Source organism: Mixophyes fleayi, chromosome 1 (genome assembly GCF_038048845.1).
Source record: "Mixophyes fleayi isolate aMixFle1 chromosome 1, aMixFle1.hap1, whole genome shotgun sequence".
Classification (NCBI taxonomy): Eukaryota; Metazoa; Chordata; class Amphibia; order Anura; family Limnodynastidae; genus Mixophyes; species Mixophyes fleayi.
The window spans coordinates 323,702,924-323,720,118 of record NC_134402.1 but is presented as its reverse complement, the minus strand read 5'-3'; the positions used below and the strand labels follow the sequence as shown (position 1 = coordinate 323,720,118).

Below are 17,195 nucleotides of genomic sequence, written 5' to 3'. Positions count from 1 at the left end.
GTGAGTTTGAGAAATCCTGTTAGTCACAACGGTGAGGGAGAGGGGAGTGACCAGTCTCCACTCAATGGCCACTCAATGGCAATTTGACTTGTGGCCGCAGAAATAATGTGGCGCGCTAGTTTATTTTGGTGTTTAGTGGCCAAGGGGAACCCAAGGGTAGAATAAAAAAACTTGGATCAAGGGGAAGGGAAGTTTGAATCACAGTTTCTATCAGGGATTTAACCTCATGCCAAAAAGGGATCAATTTTGGGTAGTCCCACCATATGTGTAGAAATTAGCCTACTCCAGAGCATAAGCGCCAACATTTGTCGGAGGAATCAGGTAACATCTTTTGGAGGCGGGTAGGGACGTCATACCAGCGAAAGAGGAGTTTATATATGTTTTCTTTTATTCAAACACAAATTAAGCTAGAGGCGGCATTGTCCCGTATTTCCGACCAATTCTCGTCATCAAGTGGGTAGCCCAGGTCCCACTCCCATGCCACCTCGTAAGGGTCATGAGGAGGAGTAGAAGGGGAGGTTAGTTCAGAATATATAGTGGAGTTCTTATTTTCCCTAGAACAGACCTTAATTCCTGAGATGAATTGGTTAGAGCGGATTCTGGCAGCTAGTGGCTCGATTAGAGTATAAATACATTTTTACAAATACACATCATCTATTCAATTAAGCTACTTAGTTGAACTAGACCTTTGCATTAGATAATAAAGAATGAAATATGAAAATGAAGAAGTTGAAAAGCAGAACACATAACTACCAGATTAGGTATTTCCCCTTTGGTTCTTTCTTATAGAGCATTAATTGCAGAACAACACAATCTAATATCTCGGCAATTCATAAACAGAATTAGAAAATGATAGCAATACAAGCACTCCAGATAAAACATGTATTCTAGTAAAACAAACTAATCCAGGTTTTGATATATCATAGACTTACCAATGGATGCAGTAAATCCTGAGACAGGGAGCTAGTGTGTTTTATGGTGAGCTTCTCCTGCAGAAGTGACCTAGGTATTTCTGCAAGACCTTTTCTTGATAACTGCAATGGCTTATCTGGCATTCGGTAGGGCTATGTTCCCTCTCTCCATGTGTCATGTCTATGCATGTGTCTATGTAACCCCCTTCATGCGTGTAGTCTATAGCACCTTATTATCTAGTTATTCCTTATTCTTGTATATCCCCTCTTTTATCTGTCTTCTACTTCTGTGTCTTACCTATGTCTCCAGTTCCTGAAATTGTCTACGTCTCCATATTCTCCCCTCATGTAACTTGTCTTTGCCCCCCTACCCCCCTAATATGTGATTAATTTCCCTTTCTCCTGTTTTTGATCATTGCATCGCCCCCCCTTGTCTGTAGACCGACCCTCTCTCCTGCCTGTGACTTGTCTATAATCCTACCTCACCTCCCCCAAACTTAAAGCATGCTACTTTGCCACTTGATCCATGGCTCTGTACAGTGGTTCATTCTTCATATGATGTCAGCATACAATAATTGGTGTCAGCAAGCTGCATGTCTGCTTCATTCTCTGCAGATCTGTCTCCAGCCAGAGATAGTGAATAGAGGGGACATCAGCATTCCATTCACTCTCCCTGGCAGCAAATAGCCCTATTCAATTACGGGCCCTGAGCATGATATCTAGGGCCTCATCAACAAGCGATCATGTCTACTGACACCACTGACGCCAATTAACCTTGCTCTGTGTGCTATAAAGTGGACCAATCATTTTCTGGTTTTATAGAAGATATATATCATCATAAACATCATCATCAAACATTTATTTATATAGCGCCAGCAAATTCCGTAGCGCTTTACAGTTGGTATCATGCCAGCCTAATTGTTCCAGGAATGCTTCATGTTGTTTTATGCATCTCCTTCCTGTATTTGCTGGTAGACTACCATGTTCCCAGTGCCATTCAGTGTAAGGATGGCAGTCTGATAGTATTATAAAAATTGTAATCTTTAGGTACAGCAATAATCAAGGCCAAGAGGATATATATATATATATATATATATATATATATATATACACAGTGCTTTTTTTGTAAGAAAAAAAGTGCCGTGACTCACATCAAGTAGTCAATCACTGTACACACACCCACACACGTCAGTTGTGTAACGAAACAGTAAGCTCTCAGCACACAACCACACGACCAATCACAAGATGAGCAGCGCCACTAGCCGAGCAGTGCCATCACAACCAGCGCGGACGAAGTATGCATCAATCGGATTCGACACACAAGCAGCCCGCATGCACCGTTTTAATGATTTTGCCACAGACCTGCTATGCTCGACAGGGCAATTCAAGTCCACTTGAACCAAACATCAAATGTTCAAAAGTTACTTTTAAAACTTGTAAAATACATTGAAAAAAGCACTGTATATATATATATATATATATATATATATATATATATATATATATATACACACACACAAATACATGTAACTCTTCCTCTCTGCCTCCCTCTCTCTCTCTCTCTCTCTCGTTATATTAAATGGCACAATACTTAGTTAAAATCAACCATAGATAAAGCAGCAGGGTGATCCTCTGTAAATAGCATTAATATAAGAAATTCATAAGCAACAATGCTGCCTCCTTTACACTCAGTGTAGATTGTCTAAACTTTTACATCATGCCCTCTGCATTCTTTACGATTAAAATTCAGTTTACGGAGAGTGTTCAAATGACTGTATAGTAGATAAAAGCTATGTAAAAGCAGAGAAAGTTAATCCAGATACAAATGTACTCACTTAGTTAAACATTTCCATGTTCTTTTCACAGCAGGAGGAAGTGCCGTATAAGGCTACCAGATCTAGCAGCTGTTTTGAAAGCATGTGATTGGTTTCAGTAAATAGGCTGAGAAGCCAGTGAGCCATTGGTAAGCTTGTTCTAGGACAAGTTGGGAGTTACCTTCTCGAGTGCCAGCAGTGCTTTATGATCCACAAGTCTGTGCAGCACATTCTTTCATCAGTAAAAGGCCGTTTGCTAGTCTTACTTGAACAGATTGCAAAATGTACAAAGAGTCTATCATAATTGTCCTTAAAATAGCCCACATTACATTTTAAAAGTATTTTCTCAAATCTTCCCTTGTACCAATTGCTGCCAGTATTACCTGTTTCAGCCACTGTTTACCAGTAGTGATGTCAGCTAGCACTGGTTCACCTTGCCAGTAAGATAAAATATAGGACAGAACTTTTATTGTGTAACTTCATTTTTAGTGGAGTAATGTAGTAAAAAAGGAATTCAGTACAGACACTTCAAGAAGTGTGCAAAAATAAATATAACAACCACAGGGCTAGATTTACTAAGCTGCGGGTTTGAAAAAGTGGGGATGTTGCCTATAGCAACCAATCAGATTCTAGCTTTCATTTATTTAGTACTTTCTACAAAATGACAGCTAGAATCTGATTGGTTGCTATAGGCAACATTTCCACTTTTTCAAACCCGCAGCTTAGTAAATCTAGCCCTAGGTATGTAAACATGTATGTATCCTTTGAAGATTTATCCACACTGATCCTATCATTCAGGGTACCAAAATACATTAATTCCCCTGAGCGGTGCACCATATCACCTGAATAGTATCAAACAAGGCAAGAAGCTTTTCACTGATTAGGATGATCTGATATTTTAAATTGTTTCAATAAAGTATATACCTTTGATCAGAATTTTGATTTGCATCCCAGAGTGCCTATATAGATTTCTTTTTCACTTCTTGCCTTGTTTGATACTACAAGAAGTGTGTCTTTTTATATTTTAAAAAGGATGCCTTAAGATGAAAGCAACATGTAAATCCAACGTAATATATTTTGAGGAAGGAAGTTGTGGAAGGGGAATTAGTACTTGTGCTATTGCTAGTGGTAATAACAACAATAAGAATATTAGTATTAGTAATCAGCAGTGTATTGTAAACCCCCGAAGCCCCCTTGTGACAACGTGAAGGCAGACTGATTTGAAAGGGACAGGGTCTCCCAGGACTTCTGGTAGGAGGGGGCATTATTCTTTATGACAATTCTTTGTAATGTGCACAATTAGAATCTGTTTTGTTTGTTAACAAAGCAATTGATTCCTCTTTGACTTCAGTAAAGGTAGTTCATCAACTGTACTATATGGTATATACAGAAAGCTAATTAGTTGAGGTTACAATCTATAAATAATTTTTTGTTTTTATAACATGAGCTACTTGAAGAGTAGGTGCTGATCAGGAAAATGTTGACATGCATTGTAAGTGCCTGGAGAGGTATGACGAGACAGGAAGCAGAAAAGAGAATGAAGTAATTGTGTATCATATACTTAAAGCAAATGTCCGAAGTAGAGAAAAAGTCCCAGTGAGATGGGGAAGCAGCATGATTATCAAATCTGTCAGTGTCAAGGTATTAGATAGTGAGGTCAAGGGCATGGAGCAAGCTATCAAAAGTATTATCATGGTCAATAGGCCTGAACACAGGAGAAATATAAAAACAAATCAAAGTAATATCATGTTTGGAAAAGGTAAGTCAAAATCAAGTCATAATAAGAACAGAAAATCGATCCATGAAAACATCCTGAAGAGAAAAGTGAGACACATCTTACCAATAAGAGATCACGGTAAGTTTTTATAGCCTTTGCTCAGCAGTTGTGTATACCATGTTCACAAACGTCCATGTGTACTCAGATCCATACGTATGCACACATATATGTGTTACTTCTTAGCTGCTAGCACACCTGGATATTGCTACATATCTTTTCTGGCAGTGGTTTCTGGATATATTCAAGAAATATTGTTTCATGATCTGCATCCTGCAGCTCCTGTCTGCCAGGAACTATGTTGGACGTTTGTATATTGATGTATCCTGCCTGTAGTACCATGCTCCACCAAAGGGGCCACTATGGTACTCAGACTGCTCTCTCATCTGCCAAATCTGCCTTGTTATTCCTGGAAGCCTAAACACCTGCATCTGGCCTATAAAGGCCTGCCTGTCCCAGCAACCTTCGCCAGATTATCTGTTGCATTTACTGTGTTGCTGTGCCTGTTCCCATGTCTTATCTTGATTGATCTTCTGGTCTGCTCTCCTGTTCAGATGTCCTGTTCCCTGGCTCCTGTTTGCTACCTGTTCTCTGAGTCTCCAGCACATCTATCCGCAGATCATCTCAGCCACTGTGTCTACTCCACTACCCAGCGGTAACGCTCTGCAGATCATTGCTTCCTGTTCTCTGAGTTTCTAACACATCTATCCGCAGATCACCACCATTGCATCCTTTGTCTGTTATCTTCAGTACCTTGCTCCGCAGACTGTCACACCTAGTGCATCATCTCCACTACTTTGTGGTAAAGTCCTGCAGATCATTGCATTCAGTGTCCGTTATCTTCAGTACCTTGCTCCGCAGACTGTCACACCTAGTGCATCATCTCCACTACTTTGTGGTAAAGTCCTGCAGATCATTGCATTCCGTGTCCGTTATCTTCAGTGCCTTGCTCTGCAGACTGTCACACCTAGAGCATCATCTCCACTTCTTTGTGATAAAGTCCTGCAGATCATTGCATTCTGTGTCCAATATCTTCAGTGCCTTGCCCTGCAGACTATCACACCTAGTGCATCATCTCCACTACTGCGTGATAAAGTCCTGCAAGCCATTGCCTTCTGCATATGTTATTTGCTGAGTTCTTTTGCCATTTCTGCCATACCCTACCGTACTGCATCTTGAAACCTTTGTAACCGGTTTTTAATAAAAACCACTTCATTCATTACGCTCTTTCTATGGTTTTATAGTGGGAATCCTGACATTGTATAACTCAGGATAAGTTTGTCAATGCACTATGTCAATTCTGACCTAAACATAGCACCTCCTGCGGGCCCTGATGAACTTACGTATTGAATCAAGACATGGACTCCAACGTACCACACATAAGTAGAGTCGTGGGCACCGTCATTATTTTAATCTACCGAATTAACAGGGATTGGTGGGATTACCCACCTCCTCCTAACAGCGAGAAACTCCCTTTGGATCACAACAAAGACTGCACTTTTGCCATTCCCGGCTCCCGCAAGGGGTAAAAATGTAATTTTGGAAGTAGACTGATGAATACCTTATTGAATATACAAAATTGAGGAATGGATTAGATAGTAGTAACTAGGCATAAAAGAAGATAAGCTCTATCAAGAATGAAAAAATGTCAGTAGGTGGAATTCTGACTCAACACAGGCCTGTGCTAGTCAATGAAAGTGCAGTTGGCAATGAATTGACTCAAAAGGATGCTTTGTAGATGGGCATACCCAGAAGTATGTTCTATAGAAATAGAGGACCTCATGCTGAGCTGGACACAAGATATTACCAGCTCTGCTTGGCAGCATATGCGCCAGGTTTACAAAAAATTGTATTATATCTAGGTAAACATAAATGAGTATTTGGCACTTTTTTCACTTGTTTGGTTTTTGTCTGCGTGTGTCGAGGGGTTTGGTTATAGATCCTTATTAGCTAACCTAGTCATCTGAGGTGCCCAACGTCTGGAGGGAGCTGAAGAACCAGTTCCCTGAGGAAAGCTTTAGCCAAACTCAGGTAAAAAGGAGCCCACCCAAACTTTGTGGCAGAGGTGGTCCTGAAGACCCTTTCCCACTAAGGGGCCCTATGGTTCCGGGAGATGGAGAGGAACAAAGCCCTTTCTCTTTAGGAGAGGGTCCAAAGATCCAAGCCCTCAGCACAGTCACTGCACTGTGTGGACCACTCACATCAGGATTGAATAAAAAAAAATCAGATTGTATTTGCCATCTAGCACCTGCAATAGATATGGCTCCTGAGAGGTATGCATCAGCCGCATTTGTGTTAACACACCATTGTTGTGCTTGGCCAACTTTAGACTTCCTCTTCTTTCCCCAGACGTAAGGAAGTGCAAGTGTCAGATGCACAGAGTTCTGGGCTTATGCATGAATTCTCTTGGCTGGCATGCCTGGTGCAGTTTTGCATATTTTATGCTATCCAAACATCCTGCATAAGTCCATTATTTGCTTATTCATTCCTAGGTAGATGCTACAAACATTGCTTAAAAGCTTTCCTCAAACAGTGATATTGAGAATTTGTTTGATTTAATATATCCTGTCCTGCACCAACGTTTAAATAATGAACCTATTATTGTCAAAATAGTAGGCTAATTCTGAATACAACCACAACCTCTGCCCTGAACAAATGTCTTTGTCTGGGAAGATTGTCGCTGGTACTTTAAATGCCTACACTCTGTAAACATTACTCCTACTCGTTCTGGACACCAATAAACTATTTATTGGCTCTATATACAATGCTTACTGTTTATTCTTTGACTGGAACTAGAAGAGACATAGAAATGGATGTAGTAAAATATGTTTATGTTTTTTAAAAAACTATAAATGCAAAGCATTCAAAAGCTAGTGTTTACAGACAGCATTAGCTATGCTATAGTTCAGAAAAGACAGTATTTTTCCCAATGCAAAGTTCTGAACCAGTGCCCACATGACAGACACTTTGAACCTGATTTAAGTCTGGGCGTATGACTGTTTGCATAGCTATCTTGTGTGATTTTACACTGCCAATGCCCAAAAACGCAAATGCACAAAATTCATTTATATACGCACGCATCTGGCATTTACAAACCCTTAAAACTTGAGAGTTGGAGCAAGGGAGGGAAGGGGAGGACTAACTTAGGCCATATAATCATCATCATCACCATTTATTTATATAGCGCCACTAATTTCGCAGCGCTGTACAGAGAACTCACTCACATCAGTCCCTGCCCCATTGGAGCTTACAGTCTAAATTCCCTAACACCATACACACACACAGACAGACAGACAGACCAGGGTCAATTTGATAGCAGCCAATTAACCTACCAGTATGTTTTTGGAGTGTGGGAGGAAACTGGATCACGCGGAGGAAACCCACGCAAACACGGGGAGAACTCTCTTGACCACCAATCTGTTATGTCAGAGACAGCTGCTAGTTAGTTAGTTAGTAAACCTTGTAAATGACTGACTAGATTTGCAAAGGTTTCAAGTAATACAGGGAAATGTGTTCAAATGTGCACATAGGCAGTGTTTTCAAGTGAACGTTTGCAACTGCAGACATTGATATTGCAGACTACTAGGTATAATAAATGTGCAAAATGGCAAGAACAAGCAGCCCGTGTGTAGCTCTTAGAAAGTGCCAATGGAGTTTCATGTCTGCGATGCGACATTAACCCCCAGGGCGGTCTCTCCTTACCAGTCAGAGTCAGTTCTGCAAAAGTTCCATGACTGGCACAGCAAACTGTACAATAGACTGAGCTGTACAGGGCATGATGGCTTCCGTCATACCCAGTAGGCAGTTCCCAACACTTAGGTGTTGGGTATTCATCAGAGTGTCGTCAGGGTTCTTTAAATACTGATCAGATGGAGCTGCTTTGTATTTGATTATAGCTCTCTGTAATAAAGAAAATATTCATTTATTTCATTGGCTTATAAAACTTTAACACATCTGACATTCAACAAACTACACCCACATGGTGCTGGGCATGCCAATTTTCTGGCCTTGGAAAAAGTTTACAGCCTTCCCCTGGCCTGACTTGTGCATCATGCTTATGTTTATTTTATTTTTTACATGACACCTAGAGGACTTGGAAAGTTTGGAAAGAGCATGCAGTTTTCCTTTCAGTCCCCACTTGACAAATTTAGACCTTTCCAATCTTGTAACTGATTGTCTGGGGTCAATGTGGAGTGCTCGGAATTCAGAGCAGTTCAGGCAGTCAGTTTATACCCAAAAATAAGTCTATAGAGGGATACACATTGGAAGAAACTGTGTTCAATAGGTAAGGCTTGGTCAAATGGATGAGACTATGGGGTCTATTTATGACCCACCACAAAAATGGCACATACATTATCATCCTTTATTGCTGCTTTTCACAGCAATGAGGGATAAAGTACTGGCCCATTTATCCAAAAAGTCATGTCACGAAAGTCGAACATACAATGGTTTGTAAAATGGCGTTCAGTAATTTGTCCTACAATGTGCAAACTAAATGTCAGAAAAACATAGGAAAATTCTCCATAGACACATGTAAGATATATAATGAAGTGAATCAAAATGGTTCCATAAAATCTTTAAAGCACTCCCGTGTCATATATCCTGAAAGGATAGATGTCTTATGATCCCCCCTAGGTGTTATGCTTATATCAATAGGCAGACAACAATCAACTTCAATAAAGGGTCTTTACATTCTTTCTTCTCTTGTATCCTCTTTCTTCTTATATTCATAAATCAACCACATCTCTATATCATGTATCCAGATGGTCTCCATCCAAGTATTGACTAGACCCAATTCTGCTTAGCTTCCAAGATCAGTCAAGATTAGGCTTATTCAGGGTAATGTGGCTAACTTCAATCAAGACTCTTTACATTCTTATTTCTCTTGTATCCTCTTTCTTCATGGAATAGGAGACAAAGAGTACAAAGACCAGAATCTCTTCTTTCAGCCGCATATAACAAAATAATCCAATATTTTCTAGATCCAATCTTGCTTGTATAGGGGCTCCAGGGTATTGGTGATCAGAAGGCAGTTCAATATATAACAAAAAATAACCAACGCGTTTAGATCTAAGCATAGATCAATGCCAGGAAAGTACTTCCGATTAGAGGCTGTTCTGACGATGACCGCATTAGTCAATCCAGAGATCCCTCTTCTGCGATGTTCTCTCATTGGATTGAATGGCTAAAAACATCTTCAGATGGCAATAGCCATTGAGGTCAAGCTCCAAAAAGCTAGGCTTTTCAGAGCTTGGTAAATTTGTCCAGACCCAAACTGTGCGCCGCGGCTCCAAGGGGTGCCGCGGCGCTGTCACTGGGGTGCCATGGGCCAGCCATAAAAAAAAAAGAACACAGAAACGTACCAATCCGTCGGGCGCCGGGGACCCAGCAGCCTCCTCTCTCCCGCAGATGTCACTGAATATCGACGTCAGTAACAAGCTGCGGGAGAGAGGAGGCTGCTGGGTCCCGGCACCCGGCGGATTGGTAAGTTTCTGTGTTCTTTTTTTTTTTTTATGGCTGGCGCCTGGCGCGGGGCAGAGTGAGAGGGTTCGCGACAGCGGGGCAGAGGAGGAGGACAGAGAGCAGAGGATGGTGACAGCGGGGCAGAGGAGGGGGACAGAGAGCAGAGGATGGGGACAGAGAGCAGAGGATGGTGACAGCGGGGCAGAGGGGGGGGACAGAGAGCAGAGGATGGGGACAGAGAGCAGAGGATGGGGACAGAGAGCAGAGAATGGGGACAGAGAGCAGAGGATGGGGACAGAGAGCAGAGGATGGGGACAGAGGGCAGAGGAGGGGCACAGCGGGGCAGTGGAGGGGGACACAGCGTGAGAGGGGCAGTGGAGGGGGACACAGCGTGAGAGGGGCTGTGGAGGGGGACACAGCGTGAGAGGGGCAGTTGAGGGGGATACAGCATGAGAGGGAGCAGTTGAGGGGGACACAGCGTGAGGGGGGCAGTGGAGGGGGACACAGCGTGAGGGGGGCAGTGGAGGGGGACACAGCGTGAGAGGGAGCAGTTGAGGGGGACACAGCGTGAGGGGGGCAGTGGAGGGGGACACAGCGTGAGAGGGGCAGTGGAGGGGGACACAGCGTGAGGGGGGCAGTGGAGGGGGACACAGCGTGAGAGGGGCAGTGGAGGGGGGACAGCGTGACAGAGCAGAGGAGGGGGGACAGTGTGACAGAGGGCAGAGGGGGCAGTGTGAGAGAGGGCAGTGTGTCTGGATGCAGAGGGGGCAGAGTGCCTGAGGGCAGAGTGTCTGGATGCAGAGGGGGCATTTTTGCATACAACTAAATAAGTATTTCTGTCCTGACCTAAATACTTATTACAATTTTTTGACCCAACTACTTCTAAAACAAGACTGCTCCATAATTATTTTGGAGGGGTGCCTTTAAAAAATTTGGAGACTCTAAGGGGGGTGTTCAATTGTTAGCGAGACCGCTGAAATACTCGCGCTCCAAAAATATTACCGTTAATACGGTAATATCTCGCTGAATTTCAGCTCGAAATCCAGCGAGTAAATTACCGTATTAACGGTATTTACGCGCAATATTACCGTAATATTTTTGGAGCGCGAGTATTTCAGCGGTCTCGCTAACAATTGAATACCCCCCTAAGGGTGCCGCGAACTGCAAAAGTTTGGGAACCACCGACCTAGATCCTAAAAAATACTTAAACCAGGCGGAAAAAGCAATTTGCTCACGGTTTAAGGCCCCTTGTTGACCTGAAGTCAAAACATTTTAATTGAGCCGACAGCTTGACTTTATTGATCTAATATGCATACACAGCATTTCCATGTCTCCAAGCAAGTTTAATATTAAATCCCAAACAGTGAAATTCAGCAGAAAACATAGCAGGTTAATGATCATGAGATTTTTCTTAGTACAGTCATATACAGGAAGACATGCCAGAGTTTGATCTTTCCAGTACACTATTTTATATATGCAGTAGGTGACATTGGGGCATATTCAATTGTTGGCGTTACTGCCTAAAGTAATGCGGCGCGTGCACTAGTACCGTCATTACGGTAATAGTGTGCGTAAATACTGTTATTACGGTACATTTCACGCTGGATTTGAGCTCGCGGCTCAGGGAGCTGCGAGCTCAAATCCGGCTTAGTATTACCGTAATAACGGTAATACTTTTTCCGCGGCAGAAAACGCCAACAATTGAATATGCCCCATTGAGTTATATAATAGATTACTAGAAAGGATGAATGACAACTACAATGGGCAACAATGTTGTACCACATGACTCTACAGAATGCATCAATTAATATTCACAATTTCCGAATGCAGTTTACAGGTCATCTACAAATGCAGGCAAACCGGCATGGCAGCCCTAAATGTAAACTACTGTAACTGTTACATTCAGTATCTCGTAGCAAAAAATGACTCTTTTATTGTGATGTGGTGAGAACGCACAAGCCCTTGATGTACACCACTTTGCTGTATGCAATGTAGGTAATACTGTATGTATTGTCATCTACATTTGTATGGTGCATACTACAGCTTGATAGTTGCATTCTCATAATTTTGAAGAACATTTTGCATTGAGAAGTCAGGAATGGCCGTGAAACATCTAATTTTCTTAAAATGTTATAAATGATTTTTTAAACCATCTGCCCTTTCCTGCAACCAGGGCCGGATTAAGGGAATGGAGGCCCCTGGGCTAAGGGGGCCTCCATTCCCCAGTGAGGCCCCCCCCCCCCCCCCCCCGGCACCCACCTCCCTCTCCGGCACGCTGTATGCCCTTTACTGAGGAGATCTCGTGAGAGTGAGACTCACGAGATCTCCTCAGTAAGGAGACTACAGCGCGCCGGAGAAGGACCACAGTGAAAATGCTCAGCAGCACTGATCGCGCCTGGGGCGCCCCCGCCCCCGACTGATCAATACTGCTGCTGAGCACTTTCAAGGGCCCCCTGGGCTGTAGCCCAGTTAGCCCTATGGTTAATCCGGCCCTGCCTGCAACACTGGTAATAACTGTTTCGCTAGACAGTAAGGAGTCATTTTCAAACCACAAAATAAAGTAATTGCGCACTGGAAAACTTGTTTGCACTTATTTTCCTGCATTTATGACAGTTTTAAGAAATGAATGCGTTCACAAAGCATCTTTTGTGGATCAAGGTATTGGTTACAAGATGAGTTATAGGAACACATCCGTACATGGCAAATGGGATGAAACATGATAAGTCAATAAAGGGGTGGTGGAGATTGCATATACTTGGATACATGACCAATTTAGTTGGTGTTCACCGAGTCTTATAGTACCGGGGAGTAATTGCAATATAGAAACTTTCAATAGTACGATGCCTTTAGCTCCATGTAGGTGGATTGTCCAAATATATATTATATATAGGGGGAGATTCAATTGCCGGCGGTGTCCAACTGCACACATTGCCAGCAATTACAGAAGCAATCTCTGCTCATTTTTCCTAGGACCTCAACGGGGTGAGAGGAAATATAAGCGGAGATTCCATCCATAATATCAGCGCAGGGTGTCTCCGAGGGCGTTCCAGAATTGAATCTCCCCCATAGTCTCTGGTTTAACTAATCAGCTCTATGACAACTACTACATTTCTGACCTGCCGTTTTCTTTCACACTTTTCCCAACTGCCGGGTATTGGACCTTTCTGGTTCTACTACTTGGTCCAAGGTATGGCGATGTGGAAAATATTGTTTCTAAGTGAAGTTTCCATTATCTATTGAGATATTAGAAATAAAAACATCTGCACATGGACCTAATTAACAGGGTAGCATGGCTAACAACTTCAATGGGCCCTCTCAGCTGCTGAGCCTTGTGTGTCTGCCATCCTTGTTACTTTGGGACCTGCACCCTTCTATCACCTCATGTGAATGCTGTGCTCAGAGAATTACATGGAATCTGTGGTCAGCAGGGAGCTTTACAAGGTCAATACTGTGTCACTGCCAGTACAGCAAGTGATTTGACTTGTCCTTCCTCTCTGGCCAGGAAGTGCGGAGCGTCTTTTTCCAGAGTGGCAGACAGTGGGCCTGATTCATTAAGGATCTTAAATGAAGAGGTATCTTATTTCAGTCTCCTGGACAAAACCATGTTACATTGCAAGGGGTGCAAACTAGTTTTCTGTTTTGCACATAGGTTAAATACTGACTGTTTTTTCATGTAGCACACAAATATCAACTTTAAATCTCAGTGTACAAATAAGCTATCAAGTATTTGTGTGCTACATGAAAAAACAGTTAGTATTTAACTTATGTGCAAAACAGAAAACTAGTTTGCACCCCTTGCATTGTAACATGGTTTTGTCCAGGAGACTGAAATAAGATACCTCTTCATTTAAGATCCTTAATGAATCAGGTCTAGTAAGAGGAGGCAGGCAGCTGCCTGGTAAGGTGAGAGGACAGGAGGGATATTTTGATATCGAGCCCCCAAATGTTCTATGTCACTGTTTTATATATGTTGTGTTTTCCCCACTGTCTGAAGACTTACAAATCAACAACAACAACAACAACAATAATACTAATAATAATAGTAATAAAGACAGCCTTACTTACTTTTACTGTCGAGAGTTATTTAATACATAAAAATGGGAGAAATAAGCAGTATATTAGGAGAAAGGGGATAAGTTCTAATATGATAGCAGGCAATACTTTGAGCTTAAGTTTTTACTTGCAGACGTGCATTTCAGTCACAGACCAAAATCTCCACACTGTCATAAATAGCATTCTTCAATAGTACCATAAATGGTGCAATGAAGATTTATATGCCTTGCGCAATAAAAAAATGCTTCATCGCATATAAAAAAAATGCACTGCACAGCCATACTTTTTTATGATTTGCTAAAAAGCTGCTTGTTTTCAAATGAATATAATACTCATCATTCCTATGTAAAGTGGTAACATTATTCATGCACACATAAATGCAATAAAGCAATATTAACAAGGTATTCTTAAGTTACATGTATGGTACAAGGTAGTATATAGAAAAACATTACACTAGATCATCATTCTAAATTCATATGCCTTTACATCATTAGTTGTCTGAAATTAGCAGCTGGTCAGATAACATGAAGGTTATTTTTTGTATTTTTTCCGTGTAATTTTTAACCACTTAATGAATGCCTGGTTTTATGAACTGAATAGAGGCAATATCAATTAGTAACACACTTACTGTGGAAATGACTGAGGTGGCTAGGCTGCGATGATATAGAATATAAGAATAGTATAGAGTCAGGGCCACCATCAGTGCGGCCAGTACAGCTGTAAGGGGCCCGGACAGACTAGGGGGGCCCCGACAGGACTGTGTGAGCCCCTTAGTCTGACCATCATCCTGTCCATGCGTCGGCTCCCAAGCAGTATTAGGATGGTAGTGTGTGGTGCATTGATGTCATCACTGCACGCTGCAGCATTGATTCAATAACAAGGTAAGTTAATTAGGCATTTATATGATATGAGGGAGTGGGGGAGGCATGTACTGTGATGAGGGAGTGAGGGGCATTTATTGTGATGAGGAAGGGGGCATTTACTGTGATGAAGAAGGGAGGAATGCACTGTGCAGAGGGAGGGGGCATTTACTGTGATGAGGAAGGGGGCATTTACTGTGATGAAGGAGGGGGGAATGCACTGTGCAGAGGGAGGGGGGCATTTACTGTGATGAGGAAGGGGTCATTTACTGTGATGAAGGAGGGGGGAATGCACTGTGCAGAGGGAGGGGAGCATTTACTGTTATGAGTGATGGGGGAGTGTACTGTCAGAGGTCAGAGGGAGGGGGTGCATATACTATGCAGGGGGGGGGGGCGCATGTACAGCGAAGAGGGAGGAGGGCAGGGGGGGTAGTGGCCCTGCCAGATTAATTAGTACTGGGCCCCACAAATTCTGATGGCAGCACAGTATACAATGATTAATTAGATAAAATTGTTTTACATTATATTACAGGTTTAAAGTGCTGCCACATGTATGCACTGAGTAAAACTAAAAATGTAAAATTAAATTTTATGTGCTACCATTTATTATACTTACTTCATTATTTTCATCATTAAGATGATATATATATTATTATAACAATCAGTAGAACACAGCTTTCACTAATACCCCCTCTCAACTACTTTATTGCTTCTATTTAAAAAGCCATATACTGTATAGTAGAAGCGAGCATTATAGGACAACAAATAAAAGTCACAGAACAATAAGATAAGAGAGCAACACAGTCTTTATTATAATAATACAGACAGCACATATTCTACTCTTTCTTTAGAACAATGTAAATGATATGTTATAGAGTATTTTGGTATTGATGTTACCATCTGTATGTACATATATCTTATGTCTATCAATTCTGGCATTTTTATTTTCTAGAAAACAGGTGGTTTACAGATAAGACATGGCTCCTAACACATTCAAAGCGCATATTTCTAATAATGCAGTTGCTTAAATTTTTACCAACATAGTAAATAGAATGGAGTTTATCTTATCTATGGGCACAATTCAATTAGCAGATTTCACGAGTGCAAACCATTTAAGTATAAAATAGTAATGTTTTTCAATTTGCGTTATTCCATCACCATATTTTTCACGTTTTTGAGCAAAGTCACACAAGAAAAAAACGTATTAAACACTACCAAATATTTTTCCTATAAGAAAGTATTGAGGGTCACGAAAACTCCAATTCATTTATAAAAACTGTATAGTTTTTCGTTATTGCATGTTAAAAAATACTAAATTCACTAAAAACAGTTTGTATCTTTGAAGGTGGTTGAAGGTTTACAGGAAAGATTACAAAACATAGAACAGACCATCAGACAGGCACTGTCATTTAGGGGTCTATTTAACAAACTGTGATAGCCATTCTCCTATGGGCTATCACAGGTCTTCAATTAATTTATCAAAGGGTTAACAGGGAAAACAATCGTAGATTTCTCCTGCATTAACCTCCTTTTCGTTGGTTACTGCAGTCCCCATAGAACTCTGTGGGGACTGTGATGTAAGTAATTTATCAGGATGGCGTTAACTTATCTGGTCTACTGGGTCTAGTGAAGACTGAAAGGCTTCCCTTGATCCTCCACCAGCTCTGGACGTTAGCCGCGCATACACATTTCACTTCCTCGGTTCGGCAACAGCATTAGTTGACCATGGGAATAGTAAAAATTGTGTGTGGAGTAAGGAGGACCTCACCTGTGCACCCAGAGCTGCACTAGCATGGCGGCATTATTTGCAGGGATACATAATGTTTGTTACCACTGCTCAATAGAAATAGACGCCATACAAAAAAGTGCCTCTCTTTTACAATAATTTAGACATAAATGTTTTATAAAAGCACCTTATCTAGATAATATTATCACCTGTATGGAGTATTGAGGTTAAGTACTCACCTGTAAACAGCAGTGTTATGAGGGAATACAGAAATCTGTCTGCAAGTGTCAGACACTGTTGGCAGTATTTAACCAATCAATTATAAGTATCAAAGGTTAAGTTATAAAAGTGGACAAAGGTTATTCTGGTCACATGTTACACTGTAATATTAACTGAGTTTGGCACACAGGAAAATGTAACTCTCTACATCAGTATTTGACATTTATTTTTTCCTAATACAACTGATAAGAATAAAAAACTGTCAAGTAATCCTATTTAACATTGTCTGTTTTTAGTTACATATTCAACATATTTCGATAGTAAACCGATAGTATTTATTTAAAAAAAATAAAAAAATATCACAAGCATTCTTTA

At 41.4% G+C, this 17,195-nt stretch overlaps 1 protein-coding gene across 3 annotated transcripts in view; it reads right to left on the bottom strand.

Annotated features, from left to right (window-relative positions):
• Positions 1 to 16,859, bottom strand: part of DAO (D-amino acid oxidase) — a 52,843-nt gene extending 35,984 nt beyond the window's left edge. Inside the window, exon 1 of one of the 3 annotated variants that reach the window (XM_075214160.1) lies at positions 16,841 to 16,859. The gene's annotated coding sequence lies outside the window, so the exon portion shown is untranslated. Of the gene's footprint in view, positions 1 to 671; positions 676 to 2,746; positions 2,863 to 16,840 lie in introns of those variants that run through there. The other 2 variants (XM_075214124.1, XM_075214151.1) reach the window with 2 other exon arrangements.
• Positions 16,860 to 17,195: the final 336 nt, after the last annotated feature.